Raw genomic sequence first — 10,502 nt, 5'->3', positions numbered from 1 at the left:
TTGCTAGAAGAGGTTTCCAAGTGGCACATCTACAACCGGCTTATATTTTTATGTGTGTAAAAACATAAGTGTATCACTCCAGTTCTATATGTATGCATAAATATATATATATATATATATATATATATATATATATACTATGCAAAAACCACAGGTAGAGTAGCTGTTAGCGCAAGCACTTCAGCAGAGTTGGAAAAGGGATGACAAGAGATGCTGGGGACTGCACACATTTTGCCTGCACTCTGAGGAAGCTGGTTGTTAGTGCTGTTTGTTATGTCAGTGGCATATTCTCAACACAAGGTAGTCCATTAAATATCAGATCACAAATCAATGATGTGCAAATGCTGTGTGCCACAGAGAGACTTCTGCTCATTTCCTGTGTGAAACTGTTTATTTATTTTCTTCAAAACCTGTAGACTGGAAATTCAGGCTTCTAAATTGAATGTAATTCATCCATCACAGCAGGATAGCCGTCATATTCCCCACAAAACCATCTGTAGTAATAAAAACACAACATAAAACCCAGGCCTCACAGTGAAAAGTCCACTTCATTTTTAAACCTTCTTCTTTGCAATAGTGATACTCTTCCCTTCCCTTTTGCTTACTGGTACTGAGAGCCCAGATGTGTCTGCCACACTGGTTTCATATTCTCTTTGGAATATGAAAAATATTTGCTACCAGCAAACCTGCCAAAGAAGGACTCTTTCCATGATTCAATGGCTGCTTTCTTCTATCAATCTGAAGTTTTAACTTCTCTGTTTATGATGGATTGGGCACCAGAGGAAGGGAATTATTTTGGGGTGCTGCAGAGCAAGATGCTTAAAGGATGTTTGGCTGTGGAAGTGTTGATTTGCTGGAGGGTAGGAAGAACTTCTCTGTTTATGATGGATTGGGCACCAGAGGAAGGGAATTATTTTGGGGTGCTGCAGAGCAAGATGTTTAAAGGATGTTTGGCTGTGGAAATGTTGATTTGCTGGAGGGTAGGAAGGCCAAGGCTGGGCTTAGACCAGTTGTGTGAGGTTTCACAAGGTGAAGCGATGAGTCCTGCACTTGTGTCACAAGAACCCCAGGCAGTGCTACAGGCTGGGGGCAGAGGGGCTGGAAAGTGGCCACTGGAAAGGACCTGGAGGGGCTGGTTGACAGTGGCGGGATGTGAGCCAGCATGTGGTTGAGAAGGCCAATGGCATCCTGGCCTGTATCAGAAACAGTGTGGCCAGCAGGACCAGGGCACGGATTGTCCCCCGGGACTCGGCACTGGTGAGGCCACGACTTGAATTCAGTTCAGTGTTCAGTTTTGGGGCCCTCACTACACAAAGACTGGTGTCCAGAAAAGGGCAATGGAGCTGGTGAAGGGTCTGCAGCACAAGTCCTATGAGGAGCAGTTGAGGGAGCTGGGCTTGTTTAGCCTGGAAAAAAGGAGACTCAGGGGTGACCTTTTCACTCTCCAAAACTGCCTGAAAGGAGTTTGTAGTGAGAAGAGGGTCAGTCTCCTCTTTCAAGTAATAATCTATATGACAAGAGGAAATGGCTTCAAATTGTGCCAGGGGATGTTTAGATTGGATATTATAAAAAAACATCTTCACTAAAAGGGTTGTCAGGCATTGGAAGAGGGTGCTCAGGGAAGTGGTGGAATCACCACCCTTAGAGGTATTTAAAAGATATGTGCCATTTAGTTTAATGGTGCACTTGGCAGTGCCAGGTTAGTGGTTGGACTTAATGATCTTGGAGGTCTTTTCCAACATAAACCAAAACTGCCTGAAAGGAGTTTGTAGTGAGAAGAGGGTCAGTCTCCTCTTTCAAGTAATAATCTATATGACAAGAGGAAATGGCTTCAAATTGTGCCAGGGGATGTTTAGATTGGATATTATAAAAAAACATCTTCACTAAAAGGGTTGTCAGGCATTGGAAGAGGGTGCTCAGGGAAGTGGTGGAATCACCACCCTTAGAGGTATTTAAAAGACATGTAGATGTGCCATTTAGTTTAATGGTGCACTTGGCAGTGCCAGGTTAGTGGTTGGACTTAATGATCTTGGAGGTCTTTTCCAACATAAACAATTCTATAACTATTTGTTTTAAACATTTCTTTCCTTGATCACTCCTCAGTTGCCAGACCACAGGGCAGCATGGAAGCCCTACATGAGTTTTGTTCCCACTGTGGTCTGCAGAGCAGCACAAATAACCAGAGAGAGCCCTTGCTGTTCAAATTCCTGAAACTTCACTCCTTCCTAAGGTCCTGAACTCAGCTGGGGCATCCTCACACTACAAGCTTGAAGCTTCACTGTGTCAATGGAAATTGAGTCTTTCTGGGGGAAGAAGAAGCCTTTGTTTCCGTCCATGAATGTCCTCTGAGTCCAGTTCATTAGGTTTCCGGTAGGCAATTTTGCCTTGGATTTCATCACAGATTTATCTTGATGCTCTCTGGGTCATTTCCTTGGCTTTACCTGCTGGCGTCAGGACTGTGGCTAGAGGCAAATTGATTCTCTGATGTCCTTGCAAATGAATTAAAAAATCATTTCAAATACAGTTGAGAAAGGTTTTTCAGGTTCCTGTGAACAGCGACCTTTCAATGCTAAATGATTCTGGGTCCAAATCTTTTCCTTGAAAATATCTTGAAAATAAACACTGTCTCATAAAATCATTTAACTTGAGTAAGACTGAATCCATAATTGCTGTTCATAATAAATGATTAATCCAATGAAGGAAATTTTAGCATTAGCTCCGTTTTCATTTTCAAAATAGAAAATTATATCAAATAAGAAAATGGAATTGCTTTTCTAACACAGAATTTACGGGATGGATTTCCCCCTCCTTTACATGCACCTGGAGTCCCTCTGGGTGAGTGTAGGATCTGTAAGGGGGGAGCCTAACTTACAGGTTCAGGTGTAGCCAAACCCAGGCCTGTTGCAGTCAGTAGGATGTTCCCCTTCACTTTGGGATGTGCAGACTGAGTTTTAGATGCACATTTTCCTTTAAAGTAAGCGCACACCAGTTAATTGTTTGTGTGTGTATGTGTGTGTATGTGGACCAGATGCACAGATTTGCAGACCCCAGAGAATTTCAATGCTTTCAAAGGATGTGATGTAAAATTCTGTACACTAAATTTATTTCTTCCCATGCAACTGTGTACAATCAGTTCTAATAGGAACTAGACACTTCCTGCATGTCTGTTTTTTAATGGAATCTGCTAAGTTTTACAAGGGCCATATTTAGCTGTACATCCTCTCAACTGTTAACTGTATTATCCTTTTAAGGAAGTCATTAGCTGCTCACTAAACACTCTTCCTATATTGGTTTTACAATGCATGCACACTGAAATGTGGTTCTCTGCAGGCTAAATAGCTCTCCGTAGTAAAAGAGTGCATATGTATGTGACTAGAATAAATGAGGAGAACCTCTTAAATGTATGGCACAATTAGCAAATGATTCCTTCCTCTCTGCCCTTCAACAGCTCCTAAGACAAACTTCATATTCTTAAACAATTTCCTTTTTTTTTTTTAAAGCATCTGATCCCAGGACTTTTGCTTATGCCACCTGGTCATTATATTTCCTGCTACATTTTTGTTCCAACTTGAAGGAGAGAAATTATTTTCACATCCTGACCGCTTCAGCATTTGCAGCTGAAGCTGTTTTATTCCGTGTATTATTCTGGACTAGCTTCTACTTTTCATCTCACACCATTCTGTTATGCTTTGCATGTACAAAGTGGAATCATCAACTTTCATCAACAACAGAGCCTAAAAGGTCTATTTTAATATGAAGGGGAAATAAAATGAGGAAGATCATAAGTGAAGTCTCCATGAAGAAGTTCACTGTACTTCCTTTTTATGAAAACAAACTGGAGGCTGCCTCTGGCAAATACAAGGTTTGTTTTAATTTAAGTGTACAGGAAAGACCTTACTCCTTGAACCTGCCACAGTCTTGCTCTGTGAAGTCTGTGTAAAGTTTACATGGGAGTCACAAATCAGGAAGAGAGAACAGTGAAATAAATGGTCTTTACTTCCTATGGAATAATGGTATTGTACTCTGCCAAACTGCATGTTGGATTTTTGCTGCACCTCTTATTGCCTTGAATAATCAAATACCAAGAAATTAGAATCCACATTCCTTTCTTTACTTACCTGCATCCACTTCCTTTACAAAAGCAAAAAATAAAGACCCCACCAATTCTTACTTTCCAATGTATATGTTTTTGTCCTAAGTTTTGTGGCTCTTCCTCCCTTTAACTGAGACTTGTGGAAGTATGTGAACAGGTGTCTGAACAATTTCAAGCATTCCCATGTCAGAAAAACTTCCCATTCCGACTCTGGGGGACTCTGTAGCGCCTGGAGGCGGGTCATTGGTAACAGGAACTGCCCATGGGCTTGCATAATCCACCTACTCTGCTGCTCACTTTTGTGGACTTCTCCCACAGCAGTGGTAGACAGCAGAAAAAAACAAATGGCAGACAAATTGTTCTGCATTACATTTTTGAGAATTTTCATGTTTGGACTCTTTCCTCTTGTCTGAGCCTGTCATGGGCAGGTCAAGGATGGATGGGGTCACAATCCCAGTGCAGAAGCAAAATGCTGAGGCATGGACACAAAAATAAGATGTTGCTATCCCAGTTGCCAATTGGCTGGCATATTTGGAGAAACAATGGGATGGCTGGGGAAGATGAAACCATGACAATGTGTGTGCTCAGAACAGGCAAGTAACAAGCCTTGGGCTCATCCTAGGATGCTGGTGGATTGTGACATCAGCATGACTTCTGCTCGGATGTGCTCTAGCCAGCACAGGGGCCAGGGAAGTGGGAAGGAGCTGGTAAGTCTTGTCTTCAGTCTGGCAAAAAGACACCTCACTCTCAGCCTCTGTGAAGCCAAGGGGCCACACCACGTCATTCTTCCCAAAAATGCAAATCCCAGGAGTCTGATAACTGGGAAAATCCAGAGTAAAATGTGAAAAAACTTTTTACAGAGTTTTCCCTTCATCTGCATTTTTAGGAGGTGTGATCAAACTCTCAAGGTTGTTAGCCTAACATTTGGCATCCATTAAAAAAATATTTATTTTCATCGTCCACACAAACAGGATCTTTCTTTTTTTCCCTCCCCTCTGAAAGAAAAAAATACCAGCTGATTTTTTTCTAGGAAGCTAACAAGAGCAAGAGAGGATACAAACCTCGATATGTCCACTTCCCACAAAGCTCTGCTATGTTCTGGTGTTTGTAGAACTTGGTCCTTTATGAATGAAAACAAGATAAATTAATTGAATTCAACATGACTTAAAACAAAGATTCCTGGAGAAACAATATAAGAACAATGAAAAGAAAGTGTTTCAATTTTTACAGAAATTATGGAAAAAACCTACTTTTCAAAAAATCCCCAAGCTTCAAAAAAACTACCTTTCAAAAAAATCCCCAAGCCTCTTTGTAAAAATAGTCAGAACTTAGTTTTTCAAAAATTCTCCTACATTTTGTTTTGCTCTTTGGAGACTACATCCGTTGGTGGAGCAAAGAAAGCATCAGGATGCCATGTGTGTAGCAGACATGACTCCAGTCACACAGAGGGCTGTCATCTCCATAGTAGGCTTCCAGGGAGAGCCCAGGGGTCTCATTCACAACTTGCCCCCCCACCCCTCCAAACTAGGCCCTGCAAAAATTCCCTGAGACACACACAGCCAATTTACTTTTAAGAGCAGAAACATACAAGTCACTGTTATTGTTATTATTGTTCAATAGGAAGTGGATGCGGAGGGTACGGTTTTGATTAAGGAGCAGTTTACCACTACTACAGGGAGGATTAAATGACTACACAGAGAGTGGAGCAATGGGGAAAACAGTCTTTTTGATGGGGATCTTCAGGCTAAAAGCCAAAGCTTGGTGTTTAGGATAAAGGCAGACCCCTGCCTCGTGAAGCTGGTGGGGAAACCACTGTGCACTGGCTCTTGGCAGATGCAAAGGATGAGAACACCTTGCTTCTTGACCAGTGACTTCTGACAATACTCCTCACCAGAGCCCTCAGGCCACTGCAGGCTTGGTTCCAAAAAAGGAAACAAATCACAACTTTTTTACAATGGAGGAAGTCACGGACAGACTTTATCAATTTGTGCTGGGACCTGCTGATCAACAGACTCATAAATGACCTAGACAGAGAGGTGAGTAGCAAGACAGGGCATTTTCTGATGATAGCAAGTATTGAGGATAGGAAGGCACCCTGCATTTACCAGGGCAGGGTTATGAAGTTCAAGCTGATGCATAAAACACACAAGATAAAAACTGCACATGCATCACCTAGTGGCAATGCTGGTAGGTCTAAACTGCCAATGGTGTGTCATATGCATAACTACACTGCAAATAGATTTATTTCAGTTTATCTTTTAATTAAATTCATGTTTATAAGCTGCAAAACCCAAATACTTCCTGTGGACTCAGAAGGGCTGTGCCGGATGGAATGACGTTCTTCAGCTTTGAATCAGATCTAATGGCCAGTGAAAGAGTATGATTAAGAAAGGCTAAAACATCTGGAAAACAGCTGATGATGATGTCCCCTCAGGGGACATCATCAAAATATCCTGAAAGAATATTTTTGTTGCAGAAGCAAGGCCGGTGTTGTACACACAGAAGTAATTTTTCTTGGGAAAATAAAAAAATGTCCTCATCCAGAAGTTTTTTCTTCTCTCTATTAAAATTCAGGAAAGAAAAAATTGAAATAGCAATTCCTCCTTTTTCGGATAATGAAAACAAATGCTTACTAATATCTCCATATTTAGACAGGTCAGCATTCTTGGGAGATGTAGTCACTCATTTGATATCAAGGGTTCCTTTGTTTGCAGAAGCAAAAATAGCGTTTGAACAACCCTCATGGACACTTGGGCCTTCAAGCACAGCATAGCTTTAATACAAAATTGCAAGTAGTTCAAACCCCCTTTGAAATTTATGTTGAGATTCAGCTCTTTAAAACGTCGGTGGAGAGGCTGGCTCAGGAGGGGTTTGCAGGGTGTTTGGTGTCACCAGCCGGGCTGAGCCCTCGCAGAGCTGCGCCTCTGGGCGGTGCAGCAGCCTCCGCGGGACAGCCCTCACGGGCCTCGCTTCTTAGTTGGACAGACAGATAACTGCACATCATAACTGCACATCAAAGCTCCTTCCACAAAGAAAGAGTGACCTGCCGCTCTTGTCCTTAAGGCCTGGACTCATTTCCTCCCTGGCAGAGTCAGACACTCCCTCTGGTTCAGCGACACAGGGCTCGGCTCTGTCCTCCATGGCCATGTGCTCATGGCATGGCACAGAGCCGGCATGTCACCAGCACAGCTGGTCAGGACAAAAGCAGCACAGCTAGACAGCTCCTTGACCTCGGTAATGAAGGGAATAACACCTCAAAATCTTCCTGAACAGTATTTCCACCTTCTGGCTTTCTGGCTGTGCCAGTCTCCTCTTAATAGACAGGAATGCATGGGGCTGGCTCCTTCAGCTTAACAAAGCGAGACCTTAGCAGATGCTCTCTGTAAATTCTTACCTGACCATCCAAGGACATGGAGGTCATGGGTCAGCTTCTTAGTCGGGCAGTAGGGACAAAATAAGCTGATGAGTTTTAAGATGGAGCTTGATCCTTTTTGTAAAGGACTTCAATGAGTTGTTGGGCTGCTTTGTAGCAGCCTGGGAGACCCAAGTTCCTAGGAAGCTATAGGCTCTGTGTTTTTCTATCTGTATGGTACCAGCTGTGTTCCCAGAGGATGACAGGCAGCATCAAACAGCTCAATCTTGGAGTGTTGTACAGTCACAGAAATGCTGGCCAGTACTGTTTTCAGACATTAACCTTTGATGATGGTGTGTAGTCAGTCATTGCGCACACTATGGTGGCAAAAGGCTCCTCCTTATTCCTCATTATGGGTATTGTCAAGTCGTCTTCTATTTCTAAGGTAGTTTTCTCTACTTCTTTTACATTTCCAAAGAAGAAACTAATGAATCAAATGGCCTTAAACCAACTTTTTTTCAGCCTGATGTTTTTCCATTATGTCTTGCGGTCAGCAGCCTCTTGTGCCTGCCTCCACGGGATTCATTTTTTCCCTCATGGCAGTATTAAGTTTATACAATCCTGCCATTACCTGCTGTGTTTCCAAGGTGAGTCAGGTAATTCTGGCGGGATCTCAGAAGCAGGCATGATTGACTGCAGCAATTTCTGGCACATGGCAAGTAGCACATTCCAGCTTGCCAGAAGCAATTACCTCTTTAAGGCAAAGTTAGTCTACATTCAAGGTAAGGGAACTGAGAACATGGCAAAGAAACTGGAGAACTGCAATCCAAAATTTTGTGTAGTCAGAGCCATCTGAGATCCCATGCTGCAAAGACTGGACAAGATATCTAAGGCTGCATCACTTCAGTCCCTCTTCACATCCTCATGCAGTTCTGCTGAAGCAAGGGATAGTCCATGTGGTTTCTACTATTTGGAGTTTCAGGATTTTTGCCTGAGTTTCAAACAGTTACCAGAATGTTATGGGAAATGTGATCACAAGGGGTCCAGACTTGGTAGTTTTCCTATATAGTTAATAAACACATTTATTTAAACTTAGCAATTTCCTGTGGTCTGCAGCATATTTCCAGAAAGGAAACTCAAGTGCTGCTGTACAACTGCTGTATATAAGCAGCACCACAGAAAGACAATGCACAAGCCACTTTCATTTATTTCACAATTCGGAAGTAATCACACTCCTTTGTAGTCATGTGCTTTTTACTCAAAGCTCTCTGTGTACTTCCCCTCAACACAAAGTCACGTTCTGTTGCTAAAATTAATGCTTCCTGAGTAGTGATGTCATGCCAGAAGAGCTGGTAACACCACTGACTCAGAGCCAGCCGCATGCATCACTCCACCCAGCCAGCACCTTGCCAGAAGAAGTCAGCCTGCCCTAAGGTGCAAGCTGACCCATGCAGAGTCCTCTCCCCAGCGCCGTACCCAAGGCTCCTAATGATCAGTGGATGGATGGAATGTAGGAGAACAGAGATAGTGATGAAGGTAATCTCACCCCTAGGGCGTTACAGCTGAATTAGGAACAGGCCTGCCCTTAATAGACCACAGCTTGATCCAGTTAGGATGGGTATTGTAAAAGAGTAGGTTGGCTGGTCGAGAAGTTAGATGGAGTTTATTTGCTGTGCTGTGAGGAAGAAGGAGTCAGTACTGCAAGGAGCTGCCCATGAGAAATCACCAATAAGGTATGGAGCTTTTGCAATAAGATAACAACAATTATCTGCTTTGTTTCTGGCTCCATAGCACAGCTCTCACACTATCTTTCTCCATAAGAGGTACTCAAAAGATTTGACTTGGCCTATCCAAGCTGGGTGTAGGACTTGATTTCCAGCCCTTAGTTAAATTCCCACCTGGTACTTCAGTGGTGTTTATTTAAAACAATAATGAACTCTCAAAGCAGTGTAGCATCCTGCTGTCCAAAAGCAATGCGTTTATGAAGAAGAGCATCATCACTCAAGACTACAAAAATAAATAGAAAAGGATGGTTACTTGGGGTATGTTACAACTGGATGCCAGCTCCAGGCAGCTCATGCTGTGCCATCAGACCTTCTCAGAGTCCATCCCTATAACACCGATTTAATCAGTTGTCAGTAATCTGGCTAAAGATGGTCTGTGGGGATGACTTAAAACAGAGGAAAGAAAACTACAGCAATAAAGGAAAGTGAATCTGAGAAATTATGCATAACAGTAAACAGCAAGAAACCTGGCTCCTCTTTTCAACACATAAAGGGTTATGAAAATTCTGTGTGACCATTACGGGGGGGGGCGGGGAACACAGGAAGCATTAAATACTTACAATCCAAATTCCTGCAGATTTCAGCTGTTAATGCAGGCACTGCTGCGTGACTTACCATGTTGCTGGCCCTGGGTGAGCCTACACTCCAAAGTACTGGATAGTTTGCCATGGGGAAGTCTGGGAAGAGATCTAGAAAACACGTTCACAAAGATATTATTTAAGATGCAGAAATTCAAACCAGCAAATTTGTGGCCAGATTTTATCATAATACTTACACTTATTACTTACCCAGAAAATGGACTAATTAACAGTTCTTCCTGTATCCACAGTAACTGAAAGTATTTGTACTGCCCAGGGACTCTCAAATCAAGCTAAAGTTTGAATTTCTAGCCAAGGCTCTTCACTGAGACCTTTGCCACTGCGGGCTTTGGAGTGAAATAATCTCCCCATCCTACCTTGGAAAGACTATCTCTTAATCCCATATCCTCTCTTCTGTTCCCTGTTGTTCCCTGTTCCCACGCCATCTGTGCAGGTGCTGCCACCAAGGTTTATGATCCCTTCCCAGTGGCAACTACTCCTGATGGGGAACTGATGGGAGTAAGCAGAGCAGGTCCCAACTGAAAGGAAAAATATTGCACCTGAGGCCAGCCCCAGTCTTACCCACGCCGTTGGATACAAACAAGACACCTCACTCAGGCTGGCTAGCAGTGGGGCAGGAGCAGGTTAGGTACCTGGAGACTTCCACAGGCTGGTGTGGAGGGCACCCAGCCGAG

The 10,502-nt window shown here is 43.0% G+C and overlaps 1 long non-coding RNA gene across 1 annotated transcript; it reads right to left on the bottom strand.

Annotated features, from left to right (window-relative positions):
* Positions 1-372: 372 nt before the first annotated feature.
* LOC121340301 lies at positions 373-9,926 on the bottom strand. The gene is made up of 3 exons (XR_005953277.1): positions 9,845-9,926; positions 5,155-5,213; positions 373-494 (listed from the first exon to the last, which is right to left on the bottom strand). It is a non-coding gene; the product is annotated as an uncharacterized LOC121340301 (long non-coding RNA).
* Between the last annotated feature and the right edge of the window lie 576 nt (positions 9,927-10,502).

Source organism: Onychostruthus taczanowskii, unplaced genomic scaffold, assembly GCF_017590055.1.
Source record: "Onychostruthus taczanowskii isolate IOZ18803 unplaced genomic scaffold, ASM1759005v1 scaffold4, whole genome shotgun sequence".
Classification (NCBI taxonomy): Eukaryota; Metazoa; Chordata; class Aves; order Passeriformes; family Passeridae; genus Onychostruthus; species Onychostruthus taczanowskii.
This window is presented reverse-complemented; position numbering and strand designations above follow the sequence as displayed.